The sequence below is a fragment of the Podarcis muralis genome, chromosome 1, assembly GCF_964188315.1.
Source record: "Podarcis muralis chromosome 1, rPodMur119.hap1.1, whole genome shotgun sequence".
Lineage (NCBI taxonomy): Eukaryota > Metazoa > Chordata > Lepidosauria > Squamata > Lacertidae > Podarcis > Podarcis muralis.
Genome location: NC_135655.1, coordinates 66,850,421 through 66,873,205, shown reverse-complemented (window position 1 = coordinate 66,873,205; position 22,785 = coordinate 66,850,421). Strand labels below are relative to the sequence as shown.

Sequence of the window (22,785 nt, the reverse complement as noted above, 5' to 3'; positions counted from 1 at the left end):
TTAAAATGTGTCTACAGGTTGACATTTTAATAGAATTGCCCTGTTACTAATGAATTCCACCCCACAGTTTTAGGATGCTATTTTAGGCTCCGTTCAGATGCTTTCCCAAGACGATTGTCCAGTTCCTATGGTCGAAGCATAGGCAGACATTTTCTCTTCCTGTATGCATGAAATACTAGGTTGTTTACTCTTTCACCTTTCCCTGAGGGGAAAGAATTGCACAAATTGGGTTTATGCAGAGATGAATGTCCACATGGACTGTCTGCACGACACATTAAGTTATGAGAGTAGTGGAGGGCATTGAAAACCCGAGGATGCTCCTTTACCACAAGAACAAGATGAGCAGCCAAGGTAAGCATTTGAACTGGGCCTTATTGTTGTTTATCTCAGGATGCAGCAGATCAGAAATGTGAATCAGCTAATTAAATAAAATAGAGTCTTGTTCACTATGGTCAATTCTGATGCTTACCTTGGCTGAAGATTCAGTTCCTGTGTTGGAGGAGCAGGCTTTCACACACTGCTCCCCCAAGCTCATAATGGATATCCACATGCGCAACATCCTGAATTATGCACATTTCCCTCTTTCAAACAGTAACGTGGATAAAAAGTAAATTGTGTCTGTGGTTGGAGCTGATTTCCACTGTAAGTCCACATCTGACATGTTCTTGAACTGCATAAAAAGTATATGTAAATGCATGAAGCAATAAGAATTTGCTTTTTAAAGATAGATACTAGGGCTTGTGCTGTTCAAGGTGTGGCAGAGAACTCTTTTGCACCCTTATTTCCTATTCTCACACCACAGTACCTTTGTCCTCCCACCCAACTCATTGCATGCTGTTTTATGATTTGACTGGTGTAGCCCATACAGACTTTTGTCCGACACTTCAACTGACATTAGAAAGTTGAGGTAATTTTACAGTGGTACCTTGGATTAAGAACTTAATTCCTGCTGGAGGTCCGTTCTTAACCTGAAACTGTTCTTAACCCGAGGTACCACTTCAGCTAATGGGGCCTCCTGTTGCTGCCGCGCGATTTCTGTTCTCATCCTGAAGCAAAGTTCTTATCCCAAGGTACCATTTCTGGTTAGCGCAGTCTGTAATTTGAAGCGTCTGTAACCTGAAGCGTCTGTAACTTGAGTTACCACTGTATTCTGTTTAATATTTTAACTTCTGCATGTTTTAAAGTATGGTTGTGATTTTTTCTTGATTTTACTGCTTTATCTTTTGTAGACCGCTTTGACGTTAGTTTACAATCAAGTGGTGTATAAATTTTATGAGTAAAATGAATAGATAAATTAACATATTTAAGGAAAACAACATCTTTATAATATTTCATACAACAATTGCTTATAAACTGACGCTATATATCAGGTGTAGAGAATCTGACGTTGCGGACTACAACTCCCATCATCCATGGTCATTGGCTTCCTGGGGCTGATGGATGTTAATAGTTCAGCAACATCTGGAGGGCCAATATTCCCCATGCCTATTATGCATGTTTTCCCCTTGGAAAACCAGGAGATGCAGTCTTGTCTGATAAGTAAATATGGCTGCAAACATACTTACAGTGGAGTTAGTTCAGTTGATCTTGGGATGTGTGTCTGGTGGTAGAAAATAGTATGTGTATATATGTACTTATTCAATATAACTAGTGCAAAATTTAACTAGTGTTTGTCTTTTCTGTCTTTATTGACTACTAATTCTTGACTTTGTAAGAGAGCTTTGGGTGGAGGGAACCATGTGTTTGTGTGTGAGAGGAGAAAAGAATATTCGTAAGAGTGATATAGGCATGGCGCAAGCCACTGAAACAGTAAGCATACCTAATGAGTCATATTTAGACATAGTGAAGCTGGCATTGGGGAAGAACTGCAGCTGCTGGACTCAAGCAGGTGCAGTTGGGGGTGTTATAGGGAAATCTGAGACGGGAGATTGCTTGCTTTTTAGCATAGAGCTGAAAAAGCCTGGAAGCTGGCTTTTAAATGTTGGTTCTCTTCTCCCCACCGCCCTGCTTGCCTCTACATAAATTTAAGTCCCGCTCCCTCAACTCCCACCATCTGTAAAAAAGAAGAAGATATCTATCAATCTGCTGTAGAGACCTGTGCAAATTCATGGGGTGATATACGAACCTCAGATACTTGGAACAGTGTATTTCTTGGTATCTGTGTTGAAGGCAAAAAGTGCTGCTATGGTCAAACGCTGCAAATTTCACTCACTAGAGCAGTACAGTTAGCTAAAAGTTCACAGGGCTTGACATACTGCTAGACTCAAGTGGAACTGTTTTTCAGTTCTAGGGTCAAGTCCCCATGTGCCTTAAATATTAAAATCCCCTCTTATCAAAGGATGCTTACAACCCATCTAGGATTCACAGACAGATAGGAAGTTGCAATAGTTGAGATCCTCAACCTTTTGTTGCCTGAGGATATACTGGAAATTAAGAAACTGTCATGGTCTTCTCAAAACACCCATTCTTGAGTGAGCACTAGGGTGTCACTGTTCAGACCCCCCCCCCCCCGCAAAATGCACAATATCTACACACATCCTAAAGCCGATAAAACACAGACAAAAAAGTAGGCCACCACCTCAACCAAACAGCTCCTCTAACCTCAATTTAAGAAGAAAAAAGGGAGGGGGGTCTTGGCAGATACCAGCTGGGGTGAGGCTTCCATGGGTCCCACAGATGTTGGAGTCATAGCCAGGAAGAATTCTGGGCTGCCTCTAGACTTGACTGAAAATTGTCCTCAAAGGCGTTTGGAGCAGGAAATAGCATTGTAGGGGCCCTTTTGTTGAAACATGCTAACAGGACTGGTGGGAAGTGCACAACCTCCTGAAGAACCCCAGCTAAAGAACTTTGTTACGTTCATTTTTATGTTTTTGTGGATGCAGCTTTGATTAAGTAACAGAGTCAGAGATAAGGCATATGGCTAGTCTAACATGCACGAAGGTTGATAATCCTGGAAATCTATCTTTCTACTGCCATCCTTACGGCTACCTTTTTTTGAGGGTGGGTGATGATGTCTGGAAGCAGATACTTTAAAAATCCTTGCATAATAAGCTTCCCCTGAAGTACTTTTATATATTGAAGTTAGACGCACTTGTTGCAAAAGCTGGCACCAAGAGTCTGTTCAGCGCAAATGAACAGTATTTAGTAATAATGTTTCCAGTGTTTGAGCCACCAATACAAAAACTTCATGGGTAACTTTGTTTAGCTGGCAAAAATATTTTGTGTTTGTGTGTGAGAGAGACAGAGATCCAGGCAGCCCTTGTGTTCTTTAAACTGCCTCTCCTGTACTTTGCAGGAATTTAGCTATGACCACTATTGTCACAGATGGGTCAGATGCTATCATATTTCGTTATTTAATTATCCACTGCATTTTTAAAAAATGGTCCTTCCTCTAAATTGAGTTCAGAGTGGTATACAACAAATAAAAAGAACAACAGATAACACACACATTAGTAACTTTTTTTTTAATAAAAAAAGACCCTCAGCAAATTAACAATTCTGTTATCGATGCTGCTTGTGGAAGTAATCGTCTGCTTCCAAATGAGTGGGTGATCAAATGCTGCCTGAATATCAGAATCTAAGAGGATAAGCACACTTTCAAGATGAGGGGATTTCAGTCTGGGTGCCCCTAGTTAGCCCCTGTGTGTTCACAAACTGGCGATGGATGCAGAGAGCAATGTTCAGGAGCTATATTGCCAGGCTATCTCCTTCCACTCGTGCACAGTTGCTTAGAAAGCTTTCCTCCTGTTGTTCACATTATTTATAGCAGTCAAAAAACAAGTACTCTGATTTATATACATATACACAAAATGTCTGTCATTATATTGCAAGTTCCCTGCATCTAGATATCCAGAAACATACAGTTGTACCTTGGATCCCGAATGCCTTGGTACTTGGACATTTGGCTCCGGTTTGTGGACGTTCTTTGGAAGCCGAACGTCCAACAGGGCTTCCACAGCTTCCGATTGGCTGCAGGAGCTTTCTGCAGCCAACCAGAAGCCACGCCTTGGTTTCTGAACGTGATGGAAGTCGAATGGACTTCCGGAACGGATTCCATTCAACTTCCAAGGTACGACTGTAATGTGTGTTTATGTCTGAGCAGACGGTTGTTCCTCATTCAGCTGCATTTTATTCCATTACATTATTCCATTGCATTTCTAGCCCCCCTTTTTCTCTGAGGAGCTCAAGGCGGTGCACACGGTTCTCTTCTTCCCCTTTTGACCCTCACAGCAACCCTGCGAGGTAGATTAGGCTGAGAGGTCGTGACTGGCCCAAAGTCACCCAGTGAGCTCCATCATAGTCAGGTAGTTGTGGTGGGATGTTGGGCTGATGCCTGATGGTCCCACCTCTTTGTTGCAACACCTGCACCAGGAACCTGTGGGCACTTGAGTGTACACGTGTAGGACCCTCTGCAAATATCCATTCCAATGTGGCGTGGGGCAAGTGCAATCCCATCCCTGTGTCTGTGTACATCTATACCTGGCTGGGGCAAAGGGAAAAAAGGAGGGAAGTCACCAGTGCAGGAGCAGGAGGCCAGAGGTCCTCTAAGGTGCGCAGAAATATACCGTATTTTTTGCTCTATAAGACTCACTTTTTCCCTCCTAAAAAGTAAGGGGAAATGTGTGTGCGTCTTATGGAGTGAACGCAGGCTGCACAGCTATCCCAGAAGCCAGAACAGCAAGAGGGATTGCTGCTTTCACTGCGCAGCGATCCCTCTTGCTGTTCTGGCTTCTGAGATTCAGATTCCCCCCCCCCCCTTGTTTTTCTCCTCCAAAAACTAGGTGCGTCTTGTGGTCTGGTGCGTCTTATAGAGCGAAAAATACGGTAATTTATTGAACCCCAATGCATTTTGAATGTTTTCCATCAGGCTTGCTTTCCGGTGTGCTCTGTTCAGAGTGATCCCACTATAAGAGGCACACACAATCACAGGGGAGGTTATGTTTTACCTCCACTGATGGAGGTAGCATGCTCCTCAGTACCTGCTGCTGTGAATTTCAGGTGCGGCTGTTGCTGTTGTACTCCAGCCTTGCTTGTCTACTGAGAGACCAGGACTCTGAACTCATTGGGCCTTTTGTCCTGAGCAAGCAGAGCTGCTCTTCTTGTGAAGATGCCAACTTCCTTTCACCTTGCTTCAGAGGCTCCCTCCACCCCGCTGCCTGAGTTACAGTGGGTGCTCTAGTCCAGTTTTTAGATTCTCTCCCCCCACGCCGGCACCCCATGGCTTGGAAATGCGTCGCCGGATTCTTGGGCTCCATGCCCTGTGTCAATGTAGGAGTGCCTGCGGGTGGACGCTTTATGTCAGGAACACTTTTTTTGCACCTTTAAAAATAGCATGTGTGCACGACAGCTGTAGGACTTTGTCGCTCAACTTGAAATAGTAATCTTAAACAGAGATATTACCGTGCCCTCAATGAAAGCGATTGGCAGAAACTATTATTATCTTGTGTGCTGCTCCCTTGTAGGGAACAAATGCTTTGCAGCCTCATTCTCGTACAAATCCTTCTTTTTCTATCCAGATATTTCGTAAAATACCTTGCGGAAGTTCTGTTCGTAAGGTGGATATAGATTTAAGACACATAGCTGTAATTACCTATAACTTCTGTACAGTGGTACCTCAGGTTACATACGCTTCAGGTTACATACGCTTCAGGTTACAGACTCCGCTAACCCAGAAATAGTACCTCAGGTTAAGAAGTTTGCTTCAGGTTGAGAACAGAAATCAGGCTCTGGCGGCGCAGCGGCAGCAGGAGGCCCATTAGCTAAAGTGGTGCTTCAGGTTAAGAACAGTTTCAGGTTAAGAACAGACTCTGGAACGAATTAAGTACGTAACCAGAGGTACCACTGTACTGTGAATTAGTGTTCCTGTAGTTATCGCATTTGTTGATTTGATTTGATTTAATTTCTTTATGGATCTCCTTTCCACAGTAAGCTGTGCTCAGACTACCTTACAACAGACATTCACTTCGCAAAATGAGAAGCGTTAGAGTGGGGTAAAGAAGCAAGTTTACAAAATGTATCAATCAATTCAGATAGCTGAATACGCCTGCATTGTAAGGGGTTGGACTAGATGATCCTCAGGGTCCTTTCCAACATTCTATGATTCTATGAGATAGGTTGAAAGTCAGTAATTCAGCATACAGAATAAACACACAGGTAAAAAAGCTAAGGAGCAAGATAGTTATACCCATTTTACAGAGCGATGACTGAGGCTGAGAAGGATTGACTAGCCGAGGGCACCTGGAGAGATTGTAGCTGGGCTGGGATTTGAATCTAACACTTCTTCAGTTGAAGACTGGCCTGCTGAAGTGCTTGCTAGCACCTGCAGAGTAAGAAATAAGGTTGAGGGAAAATTCCTTGCCTTAGGCCACCCAGTGAGTTCAGGGGCGGGTTCTCAGTTCAGGTTATGGCTGGGCATCCTCTCTGCTGGATTTGTACAGTCGCTCAACCGTTATCCTGCTGCAACTATTACCAGTAAATAGCACACAGTCTTTTTCTCCCCACGTTAGCTGCTTCCAGTGCTACTCCACCGACACACACAATTTCAATTAATTGACTTTTCTCCCCCAGTTGAATTTGTACAGTAGGATTCGGGGCTAAAAGGGAAAAGGGCATTGTTAGTGAATAGCTTTTAAATGACATCCTGCATAACCCCACCATTAAGACTTCAGGGAATATTTTCAGTTCTGTATCCATCTGTGTGTATACCTTGAACTACACTTTGAGATGGCGGAAACTTTATGTACATGGCGAGATTTGGAAAATTATTGTTAGTTCAATTAGTTCAGCTCCTCCCTCGGATAAGCACGTATTTCTTAAAAGGGGGGGGGGCGAGAAATCACGGTAGTTACAGTTCAGTGTTTGTATGAAAGGCAATTTAGTTTTCTAGTAACAACATTTCCATGATGCTTTTATATAAAGGTCAGTGGTATGTAATTATGTGGTGGACCAGTGGCAGGTGCTGTGTAACAGCAATTGCTGCCTTACATGTTAAATGTAATAATTATGCTAAGGAGCTACTTTGAAAAGTGTAGGAGAATATAATGCTTGTACAAAAAAATTCAGTGTTGCACTTGTCATAACATCTAATTTAGTAATACGCATTAAGAGTAAACCAGTGTTTTAATTTTGCATTGGAATTTTTATGCCGTGGCTATTCAAGGAAAAGGCGTTTTGTTGCAATGCTTTTGCATTTGTATGAATGCAACATTTTGCTGCGGCGTATTGGCCTGTATATTTATTGTACAGGCAGAGCTTGGGCATCTTTTTTTGCTTACGTGAAAAGATCCCCACTACTTGCTTCTAAAGAAGCATTTAACAGCTACTGTATCAGCAAAGTAACAATAAACTAACAAATGGAGGACACTGTAAATTTGAGTCATTGAAGGGTTTCTTTTATAAAGGAAAGTATGTGATGCAAAGTCACTTGAGATTTCCCATTTATCAGATTTTGTATTATTGTTAAATAAATAAAAGCGGGTGGCGCTGTGGGTTAAACCACAGAGCCCAGGACTTGCAGATCAGAAGGTCGGTGGTTTGAATCCCCGCGACGGGATGAGCTCCCGTTGTTCGGGCCCTGCTCCTGCCAACCTAGCAGTTCGAAAGCACGTCAGAGTGCAAGTAGATAAATAGGTACCACTCCGGCAGGAAGGTAAACGGCGTTTCTGTGCGCTGCTCTGGTTCGCCAGAAGCGGCTTAGTCATGCTGGCCACATGACCCCGGAAGCTGTACGCTGGCTCCCTCAGCCAATAAAGCGAGATGAGCGCCGCAACCCCAGAGTCGGCCATGACTGGACCTAATGGTCAGGGGTCCCTTTACCTTTACCTTTATGTGATGCAAAGTCACTTGAGATTTCCCATTTATCAGATTTTGTATTATTTTTAAATAAATAAAAGCTGTGAGTGAAATCCAATCCGGAGTCGATGGATGTGATGGGAGTTGGTTTCTCCCCCCTCTTTTTGCAGCCCTCATGCCCCAGTCTGCTTAAGAGGGTTCCCCGCCCCCCAGAGCAGGTTTCAGAGATGCAGGATGGAGGAGGATGAAGGATGGAGGAGAGGAAAGGTTTGCTTGCGCAATCAGAAGTCTGTGTTGCGCACTCAGGACACCACAACTAGATAGCGCCCTGTGAGGTGAAGGCTTTTTGAAAAGCAAACAAATGCTGTAATAACATGAGACAGTCATAATACAGACCCGACCCTTTTCATTTGCAGTTTTGCTGTGCTGCATTAAACCTGACCCCCCCCCAAAAAAAACTAATCAGGGAAAAATTGAAACAGACGTATTAATCTGTGAACTGGTTATAGCAAGAGGTATGGAATTTTCTCTTAGGTTTTCACCCAGTTCACACATAGTGAACACACATAGGATGGCAATGCCTGTGTGGCTGGGTAGGAGGGAATTTGTGGGAGTCTAGGATTTGTAAAATGTGGTGCAGGAACTCGACATGGTTCTAAGAAGGATCACAACACTGGCTCAAGGGGTGGCTTGCAACGCACATGCTTGCATCACAGGAAGTGTAACTGTTTCCATTTCCTATTTCCTGCAGCTGGAATGATACAATGGGGGATGGATGGCAATGAGGGGAGGGTATGTTTAAGCAGTCAGGTGACCTCAAGTCTGGAAAGGAAATTCTGCACCTGGCTCACTTTATCTAATAAATTGTCAGTCTCTATTTCACCTTTTATATTGTAAACTGACTTGTCATCTTCACATGAAGGGCAGTATAGAAATGTAATGGACAACAACTATGGTTGCTACAAGTGGGTCAAGGTCTGATGCCAGGTGGGCTGTGAGAGGAGCATTATTACCAGGTATCTGGTAAAAGATTAAGAAATGGGTCCCCAAATGCCTGGGTGGAGTTTTGGTTCTGTGAAGGCTGAAGTTACCTGCTCTAGGCAATTTGCATTTGTAGAAATAAGTTGGGGGGAACACTCCTGGCATCTCACATGGAGCTTAATATTCAGTTTATTTTTTAAAACAATATTTCTAAACCACCCTTCTTCCCATGGATTCCAGAGAAGTGAACAATAGAGAAAATTTACTCGAAACAGCACGCGGATACAATGCACTAACATCCTTCACTGTACAGTGGTACCTCGGGTTACATACGCTTCAGGTTACAGACTCTGCTAACGCAGAAATATTACCTCGGGTTAAGAACTTTGCTTCAGGTTGAGAACAGAAATCGTGCAGTGGCAGCAGGAGGCCCCATTAGCTAAAGTGGTGCTTCAGGTTAAGAACAGTTTCAGGTTAAGAACGGACCTCCGGAACAAATTAAGTACTTAACCCGAGGTACCACTGTAATTTACAAGCTGAGGCTATAAAAGACAATAGAAACTAAAAAAACAGGCTGATGCAACAGAAACCCTTTAAAATTCCAGGGCGAATGAAAAGGTCTTGACGAAGGAATCAGCTGAGTTGGTGGGAGTGGCAAGCAGTCAGAAATGAGAAACTTGCCAGGTGGTGGGCACTGTGACAGCGTGGCAGATGGTTCTCCCAAGTTACAGATGAAGTCAGGGTGCGATGGTGAAGAAGGAGAAAATGCAGGAGCCAAGTGGTGCGAGGGAAAGAGTAGCTGGGCAGTGGATCGGACAAACGGTAACTTGGCTAGATTTTATTTACTTAAAGAATTTATGCCACCCAGTTAAAAAAAAAAAAAAAAGCACTGGGCAAGTTTCAAACTTGACAGAGCTGGAAGCATTGTTGCAATCCCGAAATGAAGGCAACAGACACAGGTTCAGCGAAAGAAAGCAGTATCTCTGTCACCACCACCTTTTCCTCTTCTGCTAATTTGGTGTAAATGGGATTCTTGTTATATTCAGCGCATCTTTGGGTGTCACATGAGGTGGAGGAGGTTAGAGTCACTCAGAGGTTGCTGTGAGTGCAGAATGAGGATTTGTAGATCTCTCTTGCAGAAGGATAGTTTGCAGAGTGCACCCATCTTACCACAGTGGAGGTATGTCTGCAATTCCACTTGGCTGCAGTACAGGAAATAAAAAAAGAAAAGGGAACTTTCTTCTCTCCCCCCCAACCCCATATAGTGTCTGAAGCTGCTCTAAGAACACAGCATCTTATCTTTAAAAACTACACGAGATTCGGAGACGTAAGTGTGAGAGAGTGGATGTTTTTCAATTTACATGTAATCATCTATATTTTAGTTAACAGCCTTAATTCCATGCTGCCTTTTTAGCATATACTAGCTGAAAAATAAATAGAAATACATGCCGTATAACTATTTGTAAGAGTCAGTCTAAAAAGTTTTCTAAGTTTAAAATACATAAGTTTGCTTATTCAGCCATCTAAAAATTGTGCAAATATTTGCGCAACATGAACTAGTAATAAAATTGTGATTTTTGGCTATTCAGCTATGGTTGAGTTAGGACTCTCACCTCAAACTGAGGATGTTTCCAAGAAATGCAGGACAGTAATTAACAGGATGGGGGATGTGGAGAAAAGAGTAGGGTTCTGACCAGTAAAGATTTAGGAGAGAGGACATTAGGGCTTAAATTGCTATCTTATTACATATTCATATGTATATGGAATTATATTGAATCAGATGATAGTATATTCTGTAGAGCATAAAATCTAAATATTAAAATGCATTGTTTAATTATGGTATAGATAATCAATTTGGGTAGTGAAATCAAAACTAAGAGTTGCAAACTTGATTATTGTTTGGAATCTTTAGATAACTGTTGGCAGGAATTATTGATAAAAGAAGTTTCAATGTCTGTTGCTCAATTGTACCTGCCAATCAAAGAATTTGGGAATCTGGATTACAGTTTGCTCACAAATGTCATTCCAAAATCATCTTAATGGCTGCTACAGAAAGTTTTCAAAGGATCATAGTACAGGCCGGGCAGAGGTAACAAAAATCTTGAGTTCCACCATAGTATGACTTAAAAAAGAAGGAGGGCGTGTTAATCTGTGCTTGCAATTCTTAGATTTGATGGTATATTGACACTGAAAGTAAAGCAAAGGTTTTTCCTGCATAGATAGCTTGACAACACAAAACACTCAACTTCACTCTGCGTCCTGCTGAACTGGACTTTCCACAGAAGAGAAGTGTTTACACTGCTATACATTTTCTTATCTGTGCATCTGAACTTTTTCTCATTTCTCCCGAAGAGAAACGAAAGAACTGACACGCTTCAATTTTCCTGTTAAGAGCGCCAGCCAATTCACTTTAAGTCAGGCACGTTTGTTAGAAACCGATCCTGCATTCCCTTTAAGGAGAAAATTGTGCCGATAGATCTAAACTATTATAACAAAAGGGTGATAAATACAATATTATTCTTTGAGAATGTGTAAAATCAAACTAAAGATTCGGTTGGGGGGGGGGAGAAAAAGATTGTAATTGTTAGGCGAATCTTTTGCTTGGGATTTGGGCCACACCATTTATTTATTTTTCTTAAAATCAGAACCTGTTGGTATATTTACATTTTAATAACAATTCAGCTTATGGGCATTGTATACATCGGGCAGAGTGCAGATGTGCTACACGTAAGAAAAGCCTGCCTGATGGCACTTGTCCAAGATGACTTCACTGCTTTGTTATCGGAAGCCATGCGTTTCTCTGGCAGACAACTCCTTTTAAAATGTGATTGCCTAGGTTGTGAAGCATGTTCATTGAAGAAAAAACTCTACCAAAAGATTAACTAGGATCTGCTTCACACTTTGTGTGCAGCCATCATGTTTACTGTGCCAATGCTGCTATTTCCCAAAGTAAACACACCGAGTGTGAAAGGCAGATGTGAATCTGCAAACATGTCATGCAAGTGTAGTCAGGAACCCTGTTTGACTCTGCCTCCTTCCACCACATACACACTGACCTGAGGTGTGCAGCTTCTTTCATGCTTTTTGCCTTTACTGTGGGAAATACTAGTTTGGCTGCGACAAACATGATTGCGGTGCAAAATGAATATACTAGACTTAACATTTCTTACTATGTGAAGTCTCACTTCATTCAGTAGTGCCTTCTCAGCAGTGGCTCCCCAGTTACAGAACTCAATTTTAAAAGATTCAGATTACTCTAATTTGCCTAGGAAAAAATCCCAGTTCGCTGTTACGCCCCTCCCTCCAAATTCACTTTTAAAACTCTCTTTTCTATAGGGACTTTGCAGTTTATTGAGGTGGCTCCTTTAACTTAGAATATAAATTTTGTTACCTTGCTGATTACATGTATCGTTGTGCTTGATTGTTGATTTATGTTTCTGTGACATGATGCCTGCTGCTTTTATTGTGTTTAAATATGGTATTTGTTGCTTGGGGCTCACGCATGAGGAGCAGCAGGATGCAAATTATAATTATTATTATTAATAATAATTTATTAATAATAAACAGATTTGTATATTTTTGTAGATTTTGAGAAAAGATCTTATGTGGCTTGAAATACATTGTACCTCTCAGGATATATATTTTTTATTAAAGATACTTCCAAACGCCTTTTGGGATATTTCCTTTGGTTGATTTTTGTGTCACAATGAGTGCATATAAATCAGACCAAATCACCTGATATCTAACTCTGTAATGGAGTGCCTTTTGGAAGACACCATAAAAAAAAATTGAGGGGAGAAAATTCCTCAAACTGTGGAGAAATGAGAAGATTGTGACAATCATCTTAAGCCTGAGATGTACCAACTTTTAAAAGTTTGCTGAGAATTTTCTGCTGCACATCTTAGAAACGAGAGAAGGGAGATTATATCTTAACCAACTTGTTCCCTTGAAGTAGGGCATAGGTCTCCTTTCCCTTCAGTACTTAAAAACTTAACAGAATTGCTGGATATTTTTGCTGTTAAATGATTGTATCTGTTTTATAACTGAAATACAGATGAGCCTTTGGCCTGTCTACTCCTCCCGCACCTCCCTTTTGCCATTTAAACTATGAAGCCACTAATTATCAGGAGTTCTGTTTTTCATCTAAACAAGGGAACTCTTGTTCCTAACTTTGAAACAAGCCAGGATTTCAAATTTTAAGTTTAATTTAAACTTGGATTATTTATCTTAAACTTTGTTTTGACTTGTTCTGAAGCTGATAACCATAGTTTGGTGGTTTGGGCTAAGCAGGAAACTGTGGTTAATTAGAAGCTTCTGGTTTAATCATGAAGTAAGAGTTCCTGCTTACCTGAATGCTTAAGGCGAATCATACAGATCCCTAACTAGATAGAATTCACTTCTCAGGGCAATTATTACAATGACACTAGTGCTAAAGAGATTGGCTGTAGCTCCTCGTTGGTGATATACATTGTGGAAACCTCAGGTAATGTGTGAAACAGCATATGCTTCCACCATAAGTAAAAAAAAAGGAAACCAGATGAAAACATACGGTAACTGCCTGACCTCCTGGTTTTGCAGGATTCATTGTGAATGAATGGTTTTCTTTGCCCAGCATGAATAACAGGTTTGCTTTCCTTATCGTTTGTTAATAGACTTTGATAACATTCCTGTTTCCTTTTCCTGCTTTGTCGTTGGAAGCTATCAACTGGGCAATAGGAATTTCATTGTAAATCGTGAGATTAGTTTCTGCTCATTTGTTACAGTGCTTCATCTGTGGGGCATCTTGTGTGATGATGATTGGCTTCCAAATTTTTGAAGTTTGCAAAAACCTTGCGTGGAACAGTAGGGGGAATGTGACAACCCTTTCCAAATGGGAGGGGGGAGGCAGTGCAGAAATACTGACCCATACATGTAACATTTGGGGGTCTTGTAGATGGAAGGGTCTTACTAAATACTTCAAACTTCTGGAACTTTTTGGGTAGCACAGCACTTCTCAGACTTTAGGACCTAATGTGGTCCAGATTGGTTGCACAATGAGGAACTGTCCACCGCTGGGTCTTTTTTCTTTCTTTCACCAGCCTGGCTTCACTACTGATGGTGCACTTTTAAAAGAAACAGGCTCCCTTTATATACATGTATGTGTCATGTTTAAATTTTATTGAAATACTCTTTTATATACACCAATATTAGTAATTAAAATGAAAAGTAAAATGCAAAGTTATTTAGTATTGCAGATTCGGGGAAAGCAAGCTGAACTTCACATATGCACTAATAGGGTGCGGACTGGACATCTTGGAGCTGTGATGGGTAGGTCAATGAAAAGGTTGATGCAATGTGTGACAGGTGCAAAAGAGCCAAATTTGATTTTATGGATCCCATTAGAAAAGGAATTGAAGATAAAACTTCTAGTGTCATAATTTATTTATCTCCCCCCCCCCCCCGAAGTATAGGCAGTGGTCATTTTGTGTGTCCAGTTGACACACAACCACTGGAATGCAGGTCATTTTGGACCCAGAAGAGGGCAGAATGGGGGAGGAACAGACTTATGCACGCTCTGCCAACGTGTGGGGGACAGGAACAGAACCCCCACACAAAATGGTTGCCGCCTCTCCCCCCTCTCTATACAAATTTGTGGTACGACCATTTGGCATGTAGATTTCTGGTCACCACACCTCAAAAAGACTATTTTAGAGTGGAAAAAGTTGAGTTAAGTTAACAGATAAATTCTGTTTCAAGCACCGGGCTAGCATTTTGATTGGGCGTCTCGTGGTTCTCTGTAGCTGAGAAACTGCATGGTTTCATTGGAACAAATTCCTTGGGCAACAGTCTTGCCTAGATTATATAAGGCCAGATTTGCTCTAAGTGAGTTCCGATGAGCCAACGGTAAAGTGGCAATTCCATCCACATTTTCCTGGGAGTAATCTCACCGGGGCTTTCTTCTGAATAGGGGTGTGTGGAATCACAGAGTGTGTAGGCAATTGTAAAGTGGGTTCTGCCTTAAAATTACAACATTTTGGTTGGAGGTCGTTAGCTGCAGCAGTACGGTTTTAGGGAAGCCTCTGAGGTTCATAGATATCTTGTTAGGTTCCAAATATCTTGTTAGGTTCCAATTATCTTGCTGGGTTCCAAAGCGTTGGCATGTAATTTAATGGTGGGACAAAATGACTGGCTTCAACATGCAACCATGGTAGCTAAACACTTAATGCTCCAGTGCCAGAAAGAATGACCATCTCCTCTGTGCACTGCTTGGAGGACATGATTATGCTAGCTGCGTATCAAGAGCTTTTCAAAATGGAAGCAGGATGTGCCAGGCATATAGACCTCTTACCCTGATGTGTTTGCATAAAGTTGATCCGCCCCCCCCCCCGAAGGTGCTATGTAAATTGGGATAGCCAACTAAGAATTTTCCTTCCACCCTTCTAGCTTTTCCATGCCTGCCCACACATGCACAATGATGGTTTGCTGTTGTTTTTCACCCCTTTTTTATGCGTAAGTGGTAAACAAAACAAAAAAAATGAATAAAAAACCCAATCTGGTTTACTTTTTACTTTCAGAATGCGTGTACAAAGTATACCAAAGCTGAAGATTGAAGTGGCACCCTCAGTTATGAATGACAATTGTTCATTTAAATTGGTGCTTTTTCATCAACAAACCAAAAGCTGGGCCAAATCATAGATTGCCACTTCCATTTTAGAAAAGCTAATCACTAAGATATGTGTCCTCATTCACATTTTGTACCAGAGGTACAAGCCATGCCCATTGATTCTGGTGAGTCTACTCTAAATCTGACTTAGTTGAGTTCAACCTGTTGTTTTAAATATGTAAATGTGCTTTTAAGTATACAATACATTATTCTGTGTGGAAACCCCATTTGTTTTAGCTGATTTTTAGTTGATGCCATGAAACCTATGATCCTTTGGGGCATGATATAGGTTGAAAATCTGAATGAATATGGAATAAAATAAAAGGTTAATTTTTACTTTGACTTTGGCAAGCTCAGTATAAACATGGTTTGGGAATGTTTGCTCTGTATGCCTCACAATAACTTTTTAACCAGCTTTTCTTCCTTATAAAGTAATTCATGATTGAAGGTTATTTTATCCGGGCATGTGGCTGCATTGATTCTCCAGTACTTATCTCTGTCATAATATTCATTTCCCTGTCCATGCAAAACACTGAGTTCCAAGAAAGAGCTTTGCTGAGGTGCATGACGTTGTTTGGCTGGATAACTCCATAAGTGGATTTCATGCAAAACACACTTCCTAAATTTATAAAACCTTCTTAAATTAAGAAAATGAAGGGTTATGCTGTTGGTTTTGTGAACAGTTCATAGGCAGGCAAGCAGTAGATGTGAATAAACGCTTTCTCTTGCCAGATGGCATACAATATCCAACCTGAGTCGGCACTCTTTTTTAAAAAAAAAAGCCAACAGAAAAATCAGATTAGCTTTTGACTTTGGCTCCAGATGGTATACAGTATGGAACAGAATTGCGGATTATGTGACATAACTTTCACTCCTAGGTAACCTGGTTGACAAAGGCCATGTACTTTATAGCAATGAGGCCCTCTGGGATTCAATGGATAGAGGAATTGCTCTTTCTATAGTGTGCATTTCTCCTTGACCCAGGAAACAGGTTTATTCTTCCAGCCAGCAGTGGCAGAAGAAATTGTTTCACTACTAAATTAAGCCTGGTTATGACTAGCTGCAGCTTTGCAGCCTCAGAAAGATAGTTTGAACAAGGAACACTTTTTCATATCAGCGAAAAACAATAAAATGTTTTGTTTTTGTTAAACTAAGCAGATTGGTGTTGGTTTTTTTTTTTATTAAAGAAATCAGCGCAGCAGTAGCACAGCTTGAAGTAAGTGTACAACAGGGGAGGCCAGACTTCAGGTGTATGGGACTACTTTGATCTTTACTAGAATCCCAAGATGCCCTGGAGTCAGATATAAAAGAAATGCACTTATAATTAAAGAATTCTGCACAATAATTTGTTTTGAGTACCAGAACTGAACTGAGCTCATATGCTTTTCACTCAAAAAACAACTTCTTAGTAACCCTCCTCCAAGTGTGACACCCACAAACATTTTGTTGCTAAACAAATGGGAGTCAAAAATCTCTGTTGTCTACATTAAATCATTCAGAACCTATGTCACTACATAATCATTCGGAAAAAGGGGAGGTATTACAACATAGCTTCGTGGACATCCTGTCTACTATACCACCTTATGGATTGTTATACAGAAACAGTTCCTTTGTCTATGGCAGGTATAAAAACATGTATACAGTAATATATATGTTACTGTATATGTTACTAATGGATGCCTCGTCTAGTGTCCATTCTGGCGAACGTCCGCGGCAAACCCGGAAGTACTGGAACAGGTTACTTCCGGGTTTGGCGCATGCGCTGAAGCACAAACCGCTCCACGCACGTGCGTGGCGCTTTGCCCTGCGTCCTTTTCGGTTAGCGGCTGGGGCTTCAGAGTGGATCCCGGCCATAAAACAAGGTATGACTGTAGAGGATAAGCCCTTTCCCTGAATATTGGGCAGTGAACTGAGGTCCATTTTCATCTGTCCCTCTACAAAAAAGAGATGCTACTAGAGAATTAACTGCTCTTGAATGATTGGTTAAAGATACACCACACTTATGTAAAGGTACTCTCTATATTGTACAAAATTCTGATCGATGTCCTCCTTTGGGGCCCAGAGCCAAAAGTCATGGTGGAAATCTAATTGGGACATGTAGACGGATAACTATCAGCAGCATGGTCTGTAGGCCAAGCCTCCATAGAGGTCTTTGTCAGCTCAAACGCACCTCATTCTGCAACAGCTTTCCCTGGTACAGCTTCACTGTGTTGGTGGGGCTACAGCATGTTTGGTACATATAGACACATGTGGTGGGATTGTACAGAGATGGCTGAATTCTGGAGTAAGGTTTCTGCTGGGCTCTTTTTATTACTTCATCTTTCCACCTGGCACTTTTGAACCTGTATATGGAAACAGAATAGGAATTGAGAAGCAAAGAACTCATCTCTTACAGGACTATTCCTATTAAATCCAAATGAGTTTCTTGTCACTAGTGTTGGTTCATCAAATCAAAGTTGCTCACAGGTGTTATCCACACAGGAGTTACTGTATATTTCCATCTATAAGAAACCCCCACGTATAAGACACCCCTTTTTGGGGGGGACTCTGATTTAAGAAAATGGGGGGAAGATGGCCCCCATGTATAAGACAACCCTAAATTTTGAACATTATTTTTTAGGGGGGAAACCTAGTCCTATACACGGAAAAATACGGTACATGTTTTTTTCTGGGATTGTTGCCAGAATTTACCTGCAAAATGGCTTCCATCCCAAAGTGTCTCATCCTTTGCAAGCAGTTATCCCAAATTAGTGAAGATTACCCATCATATGAATGAAGGTAGAGATGCATAGAGGAGGAGGCATTTATGCTTAAATGCTTGGGCATGCACTTGTAGTAAAGAGCTTCAGGATCATAGGTATTTATTTATTTGGTGATTTATTCAGTTTCAGAGCTCATGGTGGGTTAATGATGTGTTAATTACAAAACAATATGGCCACTTTCTTGAGCCGCTGCTGCTGTTTATGGTCACTCAAATCCGCTGTGCAGCCCTCTCTTCTCTGAGCTAGTTCCAGAATGGTGAGAGCAGAAGGCAGATTCCACGTACAACAAAATACGACTAGATTTTTGTTCTGCATGTTTCTCTCTCTTTTAACTACTGCAGTCACATTACAGAATACACATGCAAATTATTAGAGGCATATGTGGGTTTTTGCTGCTGAATCTTCCTTTTAACAGTAATCACTCAACAAAAGTATTGCACAGTCATCCCCTGGGGCAAGTGTTAACCCCATGAAAGAAAGGAGAGCTATGCTTACATATCAGACATTACATGCCTCATCTTAATGGGTTGTGGTTGGGTCACGTTGAAGATGGGAGTCATGTTGCTGTTGCTTCTTGTTTCTTTTTGTCAGGAAAGATAATTTGTGCCACTTTAAACTTCTATATGAATAGTTGGAGTGGGTATCTATGTATTAACAACCAAACATGCAAGGGATCAGCAGCAGGGAGGGGGCGAGCAGTTGGGTCAGTGGGGTGGGGGTGCTGGTGGGGATGCCCTGAATTGCCTTCCCAAAATGTTGGAGGGTATGGATTGGGCTGCAAAGAGAACCAATGCAGTCAGCACCACCTAACACAGGACTAGTGGATATAACTGAGGATTGTGCAAAGGCAAACTTGGGTTTGTCACAATGGGTTACATCCAACTAAGTTCTACTTAAAGTAGACCTACTGGATTGACTAGAACTAAGTTAGTAATGTCCATTATTTTCAACTGGTCTGCTCTGAGAAGAATTAACACTGGATAAAACCCTGGCTGTAGTTCTATACTGTACTCTCAACCACACGTTTTCCAACAAGTACTTATTTTATTTTCAAAGCCTGGATGGTTGATTTCACATTTTATATCTCTCCTTGTGTTCTTAAGAATACCAAAAAATGGGTACTTCTTGGTCTTCAGTTGCATGCTGTAAAGCAGCTGTTCTGGACTACTGAAGAGTATATATGTAAAAATAATTTGGCAATAGCTATCAGTGTTCCAGGTTGGAAGCTTCAGGATAGCTTATTGCAGTAGTATCTAGTGCCATATTGCAGAAAACGCATGGCAGAGAGAGAGACTGGAAGTTCTGGTCCAACCTTCTGTCTTGCTGGTACACTTCTGGCCCTGCTTCTGTCATTCCTGCACAGTAGCTGCCGTTCACAGGGAAAAGCAAAGAGACATGTGCAGCACTTATTTTATCAATGCCTTTAAAATTAGTTTTTGAACCTTCCTTCTTCAATAAGTGATCCTCAGTTGAGAGTATAATAATAAAAAAAGCTCCATCAGTATTAAATAACAGGGCAGATAAAGCCCTTTGATGCACACATGCACAGGTAAGTCCCTGGATCAGCATCCATGCCCAAATAATGTAATGTTGGTTGTCGATGCCACTCCGCGGCTGATGCACGATGAGCATCAATTACCCATTCCAGAGAATTTGTTTTATGGGTGCAATTTTATTATTGGCGTTGCACTGTTCATAGTCTTAATTTTGGTAGCAACAGCTCTATTTCTATTTGCTCGCAACCCCCTCCCCCAACCCTCTTATCACCCCTGACCACTGATTATGGAATTGGAATCCAGCTACACCTGGAGGGCTCTAGGTCCCCCCCCCCATCCCTGATTCAGGCAGCCAGTGTGCATGCACACTAATGCAGATGTGTAGCTAAGCTAACAAAAGTCTTATGTGGTAATAACTTTTGTGGACGTATTTACTTGAAGGACTTTTATACTCTGTTCGTCAGCCAAAATAGACCCTGGAGTGGTTTGTACGGATCAGTCATAAGCCTCCTGCCCTGAGGCTTACCATGCAAAATGAAAGAACACGAGAGGAAAAAGGAGGAGGAATGCAAACTTGGGTGCTGGTTCTTCCTTCCTTCTTATAATTGCCAGCTGTAAATGAAAGCAGTTCAAGGAAATGAGAAGCTGAAAGATGCAGGTCTCTCAGCTGCACCAATGTAATATGGCTCTGCTTCCCTTCCCTTCCTCCCTTTGCTACTGCCTGATGTAATAAATGCTGCTAGGGGATAGCTGATGGAAGGAGAGGGGAACTTGCATTCAGTTGCTCTGCTATAGCAAGGGCAGCCTTATTTCCAAGGCTGGTGCCTCAGGACATATATGGATATTTGTATATTAGAATATATATGTATACCCGTACCCACACATGCTATTTATCACATTGTGCTGTGTTTCATGGAAATGAAACAACAGAAGGATCAGAACTGCTTTTTATTTAGCAGTGGTGGCTGAAACCTTAGTTGCACTGAAGTGAAAGGCAAATATCTCATTGGCTTTAAAAAATAAATAAATCAGGATGCTAATCTCTGTGGTGATTGCTATTTTCCACAATTTATCTTTATTCTCCCATAAGGGGGAATAAAGGAAAATTAATTTAATATGATGGAACACTTATTATCATTTTATGGCGATCTCTTTTGATTTTTAAATGAAAATTTTTATATTTTTTTAAAAAATTGTGTGGCATATGAAGAGAGCACTTGGCATTTAGTTAAGTAATTGCCTGGAACTGGATTGCACAAGTTGTCTGCACAAAAGAAATCTTAGAAAGGTGCGTTGGAGGGTGTAAAATTAGCTTGTGGGCTAGTTGAGTCGAACTTGTTTTTCAGGTTGATCCTGCATAGCTTTCTCATGCTAAAGACCTAGGAACATTCCAGAAGGAACATGCTGGATTGCAGTGTGTTCAGTTGTAAAGCAACCCCCCAGATCCAGGAATATCAGTATAGATCTAAAATCTATTTTGCCATCATGAATGATGTGTACCTTGTTAGCTTTGAGAACCTCTTTTTTTCTTTTTTAAAAAAATCAGTTTATGTATTCTTCTCACTTAAAATCTCTTTACACCTAGTGCATGCCATTTGTTGAACTTTCAGAATTGTTCAATGGTAGGTTTGGCATTTCTTTCAGTACCGTATTTGAAAAGTATTTTAATTGCAGTCAATATGGTACATTTCATTGCTATAAGATGTAGGTACCAGAGGATTCACCTTGTATTTCTATCATTTGTAGTTGCCAAAAAATGTTTATGTTCATAACAGGAGTGTTGATACTCTATTACAATTTAATTTGTTAATGAAACAAGATGTTGCTGCTACACTTTGGCTGTTAGAGGCCAGGTGCAATTAATTTATTTGTACTGACTGTGTGTAGGCGTATTCCAGCTAATGCCATTTAAGAGCTTTTATCTTTTATGTTCCTAATGAAGAGGGGCAGGTTTTCGGCAAGTAGAAAAGGATTTACTAATGAGTCATCTTCCCAGGACTGCACAGTTTTTTTTCTTCTTGTAAGACAGAGAGAGCAAAAGTGTTGCAGTTTTGAGCTGGGCAAAAACTGTTTTGGAATAACAACTTAATAGTGGAAGAGAGCTTGAAAAACTCGCTCAGCCTCCCTCAGGTTCCAGTGATGATACAACTTCGGCTGCTATGTCTAAACCCCGAATGGGTGGGGAACTTAACTGTTTGTGGAGGGGAAAGTGTATTTGGCGCTAATATATTTCAAACAGCATAATGAAGTTGACACAGCTTATGGAGGCAAGCTTTCATCTGGTATCGTTTGTTACTTCTGTGAAGTCTTGGCAGTTCAGTTAATCCCCAGTCATGTTCCCAGGATTAGAAGAACTCATGTAACATCTCCTTTTTTCCACCCTTAATTTTTTAAACTTTTCTGCCACAGTTGTACAAATACACAGTAATTTTTAACTTTTTTAAAAAAGAACATGTAGTTTTCACTTCTGTGCTACAGTTGTATAAATAAACAGTGAAATCAATATAGAAAACTACGTACAATAAATGCATTAAACTCACCTAGAGTAAAGTGAACTTGCTTCAGAGAAGCTGCTCATCCTCCAATCCCAGGACCCTCCCACCACGATTCTTTAACCTTGGAAAGGGCTGTGTGCCTTCCTCATTTTTAAGGACTCATTGGGTAAAGCAGATGTGCACCTACATGGCATGCACCTCTGAATGTATAAGCCCCATCAAGTTTGCAATGTGTATTTAGATGGGAAGCACATGCCACTGAAAGCAGTGATTTGCAGCGAGGCAGCCTCTTTAGTCAGATGCTTATTTGAATGTGCATCCTATTTACTCTGCTTGCAGTCTTTCTGAACCGTGAAGGAGCATAAGGTAAAGGTAAAGGTATCCCTGACTGTTAAGTCCAGTCGTGGACGACTCTGGGGTTATGCGCTCATCTCGCTCTATAGGCCGAGGGAGCCGGCGTTTGTCCGCAGACAGTTTTTCCAGGTCATGTGGCCAGCATGACTAAGCCACTTCTGGCGAAACCAGAGCAGCACACGGAAACACCGTTTACATTCCCGCCAGAGCGGTACCTATTTATCTACTTGCACTTTGACATGCATTCAAATTGCTAGGTGGGC

The 22,785-nt window shown here is 41.3% G+C and overlaps 1 protein-coding gene across 12 annotated transcripts in view; it reads left to right on the top strand.

Moving 5' to 3' along the window:
• Nucleotides 1-22,785, top strand: part of TEAD1 (TEA domain transcription factor 1) — a 180,730-nt gene that overhangs the window by 18,659 nt on the left and 139,286 nt on the right. The window contains exon 1 of one of the 12 annotated variants that reach the window (XM_077930318.1): nt 9,571-9,594. The exons of the other annotated variants lie outside the window; for them this stretch is intronic. The gene's annotated coding sequence lies outside the window, so the exon portion shown is untranslated. Of the gene's footprint in view, nt 1-9,570; nt 9,595-22,785 lie in introns of those variants that run through there. 12 annotated transcript variants of the gene reach the window in all.